We start from the raw sequence: 8,902 nt of genomic DNA on the forward strand, positions 1-8,902 counted from the left end.
CTGAGTGGTATTTTCACTGACTTAATATGAATAGTAACAAGTCCCCCTGGATTTGACCCACTTTAAAAACTGAAATTCTAAGTTGGAAAATAGTTCACCCAGGTAGTTAGTGGTAGCTCAGGATGTTAGGACATCCTGCAGTAATGGCCTGGGTTCCAAATAGGGCATAAATGTTGACATGGAGACACCGGAGGCCGCATTTCCAGGGAGCCAGCAAAGTCTTTCCCACCCGCCCTGCCCCATATTCAGAAACCATAGAATGTGATGGTTCAGAGGAGAAAGATTTTGCTTGATTGTTGACTTGTTATTATGCCTTTACTAAACCAGCAATGCTCCTCAGGGTCCTCAAAATCATTGATTCTTCTACACAGACTGCCAAGAACTGAATGTTCTTTCGAAATGTCTTCCTTCCAAGTCATCCAGAAAAGGCTATGAAAGGTCAGGGTTTTATCTGAAATGGAGTGAATGCTGGTGTGTGTGTCTCCCCATCCCACCCCCAGTAGGTTTAGTTCTAAAATCAATACTAAAAACCTCTAAAGGATTTATCACCCAATGGAATTTGATCCTGTTTTTTTCAATTATTTAGGCAGAAGAGGATTGGACCAAGCCAATCAACAGCATCCAGCTGGGAAATGAGCGAACATTTCCAGGGTAATGTATTGCATGAATGTCATAAACTGACACCCATTCATTGACATTTGATGGTTTTAACCCACATTCCTACCTCAAGACAAATAATCCAGTGACTGTCCTCTTACATATCCAGTGGTATACCTTTGCCATAGATTGATCTTAATTTCTAGCAGTGCATTTGTGAGGTGGAATCTGTGTTTGCAGTTCCCTAAATATGTGAAGTTTGTATCCCCATCAACATATTTACACATACTATTAAGAGGCACTTGTAGTGCTTCTAATATCTTACTTTTCCATTATTTACTACTTATTTTTAATAGAAACAATGTCCTCTGTTGAGTCTGAATAAATATATCAATGTGATGCTATGTTAAAATCAAGGACACTGGCCTGGGTACCACAAACTACAGTATTCCAGTCATCCAATGGCAAAAAGTTCACATTTTACTTCTTCAAAAGATAAAACAGGGGCCTCCCTGGATGGCGCAGGCAGTTGAGTGCAGTGCTGTGAAGCTGTCTGCAGCCTCTGTAGTGCCGGTTCGATCCCGGCCGGCTGGTGAGAATCCCACATGGCGCATGGCACAGCAGACCTCTACTATCTCGCCCACTGCTCCCCTCAGCAGTGTTTCAGTCAGTCAGCCTGTTCTGTTCCCCGCTCTGTCTCTGGTGAATCCTCTCACCATCCCGCACATCTGGCCTGTACCCCAATTCTTGTATGCATGAATAAATAAATCTTAAAAAAAAAAAAAAGGTAAAACAAGGGTCTCCCTGGTGGCAAAAGGGGTTAAGCACGGCACTGTGAAGCTATCTGCAGCCTCTGCAGCACAAGTTCAATCCCTGGCCAGCCAGGGAGCAACCCACATGGTGCAGCAGACCTCTCTTGTCTTGCTCGCTGCTCCCCTCAGCAGTGTATCACATTCAATCTGCCTGTTCTGCTCCCCACTCTGTCTCTGGTGAATCCTCTCAGCCCCAACACCAGCTCTGTACCCCAGCTCTTGTATGCATAAATAAATAAATCTTTAAAAAATATAAAACAAGATTTCTTTAAGGTTTCCACCTGAACATTATAAAATCTAAGTATATACAATACCATATAGGGAATCTTGCTAACAAAATAGCATCCTAAATAGTTAACTATGCATATGAACTTTATTTGCTATTCTCTTTAAATGCAGGTCACAAAGGATGGCTGGAACTGGGAGGTTGCCACTGAGTTTGCTGATGGACATAGATAGGCTTCCACTTAACCCAGAACTGGACTTCTAGATGACATGCTTGGTGCCTGTGGGAAACTCTGGGAGGCTTGGAGACATCTAAATGCTTTTTTTCTGAAGAAGACAGTTTGAAATGGAGCTTTTTGTTAAAGTCTCTATCCCATTAAACATTAAATCAGTTGTTGAACCAGAATGCATTTACTTGTATGTATGAATGCATCCGTACTTCTAACACATGGGTAATCAAATACTTAAATTTGCTTTAAAATTCCCATTATCAGGATCTCCCCTGGTGGCGCAGTGGTTGAGCGCTGGGCTGCGAAGCTGCCTGCAGCCTCTGCAGGGCTGGTTCAATCCCCGGCCGCTGGCGAGGATCCCACATGGCATGCAGACCTCTCCTGCCGCACCCGCTGCTCCCCTCAGCAGTGTACTTTGTCTGTCTGTCTTTTCTGCTCCCTGCTCTGTCTCTGGTGAATTCTCTCACCCTCCCGCACTTCTGACTGTACCCAGTGCTTGTATAAATAAATAAATAAATAAATCTTTAAAAAAAAAAAAAAAGTTCTACAGAGAAATATTTGTATCTCTCAAAGTAAGAAAGAGCAATGGGAAAACAAATGTTGATACTCATTGAAAGGTAAATGGAGCAGACATAGTGAATTTTTACATTTCACTGTAACTTTAAGATATTTGATACATTTGTCAAGGGGAAGGTGCTTTTTGCTCTAGGTGATTGTTATGTGAACACACAGGTTAGAGAAAAAATTTAACGGTGAAAGACAGTTGTTTGAGGGATGATCACGTGTTGACTTTGCTGAGGGAAGTCCCTGCGCAGAAAGTCTATTCAATACCAGATCCCTTCAAATTGCCAGGAGGACCCCAGAGAAGGTTCATTTCATTGACGCCTGCATGGAGCGCGATACGCTTGCGTGTTCGTTACTTTGCAGAGAAAACTCAGGGCCACCAAGTCTTTGAATGCACCTGCCACGTGTGTCCGCGGGAGGGACGGGCAGGGCCCGGGAGCCCGCGCTGCCAGGTGAGCACGAACGCGAGGCAGGAGGAAGCCGGGTCGGGGCCCCCTGGTCGCCGGGCGCCCCCCTCCCCCGTCCTTCCTCCCCCTGCCGCCCGCCGCCTGCGCAGCGCCCCCCCAGCGCCCCCCCAGCGCCGCGCTCCCCCTCCGTCCCTGCCGCGCGCCGCACCGCGAGTGGGTCGCGAAGGCCACGTCGGAGGGGCCCGGCCGGGCCACACCGGGGAGGGGGGGTGGGGGGTGAGCGGCCTCCCCGGGAACGGCCGCAGCGGGCGCCGCCATCCAGGCGAGCCCGGCCTCCTCGAGGGGCGACCCTCGGGCTCCGCCGCCGCTCAGCGGCCGGGGTGGTCCGGAAGAGCACGGGCCTCCCGCCGCGCACGCCAGGGGCCCGGGAGCCCCGCGCCAGCCCCTCCCGGGTCCCCGCAGACGCCCCCCCCACGCGCGTGCCCGCCCGCCGCGCCCCCGTCCAGCCCCCGGGCCCCGCGTGAGGCCACCCGGCCCGGGGCTTCCTGCGCGGGCGGCGCCGACGCCGGGGCGTGTGGCGCGGCCGCCCGACCCAGTCCTCGGCCCTGCGCCTCGCGGGCGCGGCCGGGACGCGGGGGCAGTGCAGAGGTCGTGCGGGGAGACGCTCGAGGGAGGCCCGGACACCCCCCTCCTCGCTGTCCCCGCGCCGACCGCGCGAGGGGTCCCGGGGCGCCCTCCCGCCGCCCCCGGCCGCACCCCCGGGGCCTCGCGGGACCCGTCGGCGGACTCCGCCGCCCGCGCCGAGAAGCCCCCGCGGGCCCGGCCGCGGCCACGCTGCTCGGTGAGTCCCAACCCAGGCCGCGGGCTTCCCCGGGACCCCGCCCCCCGACAGGAGAAGGGGCCGCATTCCCAGCCGCGCTGCGGGCAGCGCGCCGGGACCCGCCCCCGGGGTCAGCGCCTGGGACAGCGCGTGAGGGCCGGGGCGGGGCGGGGCGGGGCGGGGCCGGGTCGCCTGGGTCCCGGGGCGGGGCGGAGTTGGGGCCGGGCTAGGGTGGGGCGGGGTGTCCTGGGGCTAGGCGGGGCGGGGCCTGTTGGCGTGCGGGGCGGGGCTTGGGTCACGGGGCGTGGCCGGGGGCGGGGTCCCGGGCGGGGGGGCCGGGCTCTCCGGGACCTTTCTGGCCTGGGCGGTGCCGGGCCCCCTGGCCCGCCTCGGGACAGCCCGCCCGCTGCGCCTTCCGCGGGGGGGGACGGGAGCCGGGGCCGCCCCGCCCCGCCGCGCCCCGACTGCGTGAAGGCCCTTTCCGCCGAGGCCGCGGCACCGCGGGTGTCCGTCTCGGGCGCTGGACGGCGGAGCCCACGGGGTCGGGCGGATTTGGGGGTGACGGGGTCCCCACTTTGTGGGACGGCGAGTGAGAATGACCAAGACAGATATGCTCGCTGACTTGGCGGGGGACAAGTCCAGTTCCTGGAGAGAAGAAGGGGCTCCGAGAGGCCAGCGAGGGGCTGGGGTCAGAGGACGGGGGCGGCGGCCGAAGGGGGTATCAGGGGCGACCAGCTGTGGGGAGGACGGGCCGGGACACAGACTGGCCCCGGGGTGCCGTGGGCACAGCTGGCAGACCGCCTGTCCCCCACTCCCCGCAGCCCCCACTTAGCTTTAGCGCGGTTCACAGGGGGTCTTTCCCCGTTTCTCGCAGCGGCCCCTCCCCGCAGTGAGGGACGCTGCGCCCCCCCGTCTCCCGCTGAGCGGCGCCCCCTGCGTCCGCGCACCCTGCCCCGCCCCCCTGGGGTGCACGCACGCCCCCGCCCCAGCAGGACGGGTCTCACGGTCGCCGCCCTCCGGCCCCGTCCAGCCGCGCTCCCCTCCCCCACACTCGGAAACGGGGCCGCCGCGGCGACGCCACTCCCAGGAGCCCAGGGCTGGGGAGGCGTCCCCGACGGTCACCGGAGGCGACGGCGCGTCGGGCGGAGCGCGCCCCTGCGACGGGGACGGGGTGTGGTCGGGAGGCAAGGAGGCGCCGTCCAGCCGCGGCCGCGCCGCCCGGAGCTGGACCCGCGGCCGGAGCGCGCAGCGCCCCCTGCCCCCCGCTGCTCCCGAACCAGGGATTCAGCAGGTCCCCGTTCGGCTGCCCACTCCCCTGGTGCACCCCCTCTGGTCTACACCGCGCGTGGACACGCAGTCAATGACTCTTGAAGCAGCGCCAGTGCAGGGGCGCGCTGAGCCGTCGCGGCGTGAGAGCAGGGGCGGGGGCGCAGCCGCAGAGCAGCGTCGTCAGCGGGGGAGGTGGCTGTCCCGGCGGGCGTGGGGGTGCAATGGGCCGGGCGTGGATTCCACGTGGGAGCGGGGTGATTCACTTTGGGGCGATGCGCCGAGTCCCGGGAATATTTTGGTTAAACGCATGTGGAGCACCGTGGTGGAAACGCGCAGCGCCGCAGGTGGGGTGACTGTGGGGAGGCGCCCCGAGAGTGAGGTGGGGCGCCCCGAGCTGCAGGTGGGGTAACTTCGGGGAGGCGCCCCGAGAGTGAGGTGGGGCGCCCCGAGCTGCAGGTGGGGTAACTTCGGGGAGGCGCCCCGAGAGTGAGGTAGGGCGCCCCCGAGCTGCAGGTGGGGTAACTGCGTGGAGGCGCCTGAGAGTGACATGGGGCGCCCCCGAGCTGCCGGGAGTCCCCGCTGGCAGCACCCGCGCGGCGGCGGCTCTTCAGCCTCTCCCAAGACTGACCAGACGCCGCGATGTTCGCGGGCGAGGCCGAGCAGATCCCGGACAGCGCGGGGGGCTCAGGGCCGAGCGGGGTGTGGGGGTACAGGCCGCCGCTCTGCCCGCGCCGGGGCTCTGCGGCCTCCACCTGGGCCCGGGCGCGGGGCGCGGGGCGGGCGCCGGGGACCCCTGGGCGCGGGCGGAGCATGTAGGGGGCGCCTCCGCGGCCGGGGCGGGGGCGGCGGCGGAAGAGGAGCGGACCCCGCGGGGGCGCCGGGGAGCGCGCAGAGTCGGGTGCAGCGTGCCGGGGCACCCGGAGACCCCCGCGGCCCCAGGACCCTCCGCCCGCGTGCCCGGGGCCCCGGACCCCTCCCCGGAGCCCCAGGACCCCCCTCCCGCGTGCCCGGCCTCCGGAGCGCGGCCCCAAACCCGGGACGCCCGCGACGCCCTTGGAAGAGCCGCTCAGACCCGCACCCCGACTCGGAGCTGCGGGGGACGATGCGCCTGGGGGGGGGGGCAGCGGACGGACTTGGCCCGGTTCAGAGCAGGTCTAGGGTGAGCGTCCCCCAAGCTCTACCCGGGCGGGCGGGGTGGGAAACGACCCTGGAGGCGCCGCGGCCCCCAGAAGGTGGACGCGGCCCGGGAGCGGCCCGAGGAGACCTGGAGGGAGGGCGAGCTGCCGGCTGGGACCCGCCCGGGACCCCGAGCCGCAGACGCAGCGGGGAGCAGGAGCCCGACGCCCCCCTGGGAACCCCGGCGCACGGGGGCAGCCCACGGAGGGCGGGGCTCACGGCCACGCCAGCGGCTGGGGGCGGGGGGCGCCTTCTCGTGGCGCTGGGGCAGGGGGCGCTAGGGGCCCCTCTGTGCCCCCGAGAGGAGAGTCGGGGTGCCCGAAGCGTGCTGGGGGGTGGGGGGGTTCTCCGCAGCAGGCGGGAGAGTCTCAAAGAGCCGCTCGGACCAGCCCAGGCGGGCGCCGAGCACGGAGCCCTGCCCGCGGGGACGAGCCGCGGGGCTCCCGGAGCAGCTGCGCCCCTCGCGGCCCCGGTGGGGGAGGCCCGCGGGCGGGAGCGGTGGGCGAGGGCGGAGGAGCCTGGGGCGGGCGGGGACGGGGCCTGCGGGGGCGCCCGGAGCGGCCGCGGGAGCTGGTCTCAGGGCCTGGCGCAGGGCCCCGGCAGCGGGGACGAGACCTGAAGCGGCGGCGGGGACGGCGGTGAGCACCCCTGGGGCGGGGCGGTCACCCCAGGAGAGCTGAGGTCTCAGACCTCCGAGCGCGCGCAGCGAGGGGTGGGGGGGGGGTGGGGGGGGCGCTGAGCCCGCGGCGGGGAGAGGCCGGAGCCGACGCCCCTGAGGGGAGCGGGGCTGTGGGGGGCCGTCGGTAGTGACCGTGGGGGGCCTGCACGCTGGCGCCTCTCTCCGCCCTCGGGGTGCCCGGTCTGGAAGGAGCGGGTCTCCGCCGTGTCTGTGGTGCTGCAGGGCTCGGGGCCCCGCTCAGCTGTGCGGGTCATGGCCGCAGGGTCCCGTGGCCAGAGAAGCCGGTGGGGGGACGGTCCGGAGACGGCAAGTGGTGGGGTGGGAGGGGGCGGGTAGGGGAGACGGCTCCTTGCGGGGTAGCGCCCAACGCCTAGGGGCAAACCTGCAGCTGGAAAACAGGGGGCCTTTGGGAGAGCGGGCTCGCTCGGCTGCTGGGGGTGGGCCCCTGGGGAGGGTAGACCTCTTGTGGGGGAGGGCCCAGGGGAGGGGTGGCCCTTGCGGGGCGGGGGTGGGCCCCTGCGAGAGGGTTGGGCCCCTTGGAAGGCGTGCGCCCCTGGGGAGGGGTGTGCCTAGGAGAGGGTGCACCGCTGGGGAGGGGTGGGCCTGCGCACACGGCACCCCGGGGCCTCCGGGAGGTGAACATAAAGGCTCGGCGGAGAGCAAGGAGGAGAGGGGAATCAGTGAGCATGGCCGCTGCAAACAAGGCGGGGGATGTGGAGGGTCCCGGGGTGGGGGGAGGGTCCCGGGGGGAGAGGGTCCAGGGGTTAGAGGGTCCAGGGGTTAGAGGTTCCAGGGGGTAGAGGGGCCAGGGGGTTGGAGGGGCCAGGGGGTAGAGGTTCCAGGGGGCAGAGGGTCAGGGGGCAGAGGTCCAGGGGGGAGAGGGTCCAGGGGGGAGAGGGTCCAGGGGTGGAGAGGGTCCTGGAGTAGAGGGGTCCAGGGGGAGAAGGTCCAGGAGGGTAGAGGGTCCAGGGGGTTGGAGGGTCCAGGGGGTAGAGGGTCCAGGGGGGAGAGGGTGCAGGGGGGAGAAGGTCCCGTGGGTAGAGGGTCCAGGGGGCAGAGGGTCCAGGGGGGGAGAGGGGCCAGGGTGGAGAGGGCCCAGGGGGGAAGGTGTGCAGGGGGAGAGGCCTCGGGGGTAGAGGGTCCAGGGCATCTCTGTCAGAGGTCTCGGCCTTGGGGGCATCTGGCGCCCCCTACCGACGCTCCTGCTTCTCAATTTCGGTTCCTGCAGGTGTTGCCCCTGGGTTGGGCGGGTCTGCAGCTCCTGGGCTACACCTGGTGCTTCTCAGGGTGGGCGGGGTCTGCAGCACCTGAGGCGGCACCTGGTGCTTCTCAGCTCTGCTCAGTCAGGTGTGGGCTCCCCCCCCCGCCCAGAGAGGCGCCTCATTTGTGCTCTTTGGGTAGATCCCGCGGAGCAGAATTGCTCGGCCATGTGGGTGACCCATTTTCAGTCTCTTGAGGGGTGTCCACACGTCTTTCCATAGTGTCTGGACTCATTTCCTTGCCCACCAACAGTGTGAGGGCGGCCTTTTCTCCACGTCTCCAGCACGTTCTCCTTTTTTTCTTTTTAAAGATTTATTTATTTATACAAGAACAGGGGTACAGACCAGAGGCACGGGAGGGTGAGAGGATTCACCAGAGCCAGAGCGGGGAGCAGAGCAGGCAGAAGGACCGAGGTACACTGCTGAGGGGAGCAGCGGGCGGCAGGAGAGGTCTGCGCGCCATGTGGGACCCTCGCCTGTGGCCGGGGATTGAACCGGCACTGCAGAGGCTGAAGGCAGCTTCGCAGCCCAGCGCTCAACTGCTGTGCCACCGGGGAGGCCCCCTGTCTCGTATATTAATTGTCTATAAAGGTGGTTTTTCATCTGGGCTCTCCATTCTATTCCATTAGTCTGTGTGTCTGTTTTTGTTCCATTGCCATGCTGTTTTAACTACTCTGGCTTTATAGTATAGTGGAAATCAGGAGTGTGATACCTTCATTTCCCCCCTTTGGTATCAGGAAAGCTTTGGCTATTTGGGGTCTTTTGTGATTTCTTATGAACTTCAGTAATCTTTATTCTATTTCTTTTTTTTTTTCTTTTTTTTTGTGGGACCCTCGCTGGTGACCGGGGATCAAACCGGTGCTG

General features: G+C 64.0%; 1 long non-coding RNA gene across 1 annotated transcript; it reads left to right on the forward strand.

Annotated features, from left to right (window-relative positions):
- The first annotated feature begins 272 nt into the window (after nucleotides 1-272).
- Nucleotides 273-2,125, forward strand: LOC129146045 (uncharacterized). Its single transcript, XR_008552358.1, has 3 exons — nucleotides 273-438; nucleotides 587-651; nucleotides 1,809-2,125. It is a non-coding gene; the product is annotated as an uncharacterized LOC129146045 (long non-coding RNA).
- The last annotated feature ends 6,777 nt before the right edge of the window (nucleotides 2,126-8,902 follow it).

This window comes from Talpa occidentalis, unplaced genomic scaffold (assembly GCF_014898055.3).
Source record: "Talpa occidentalis isolate TD23 unplaced genomic scaffold, MPIMG_talOcc4v2.1 talOcc4.160, whole genome shotgun sequence".
Taxonomy (NCBI): Eukaryota; Metazoa; Chordata; class Mammalia; order Eulipotyphla; family Talpidae; genus Talpa; species Talpa occidentalis.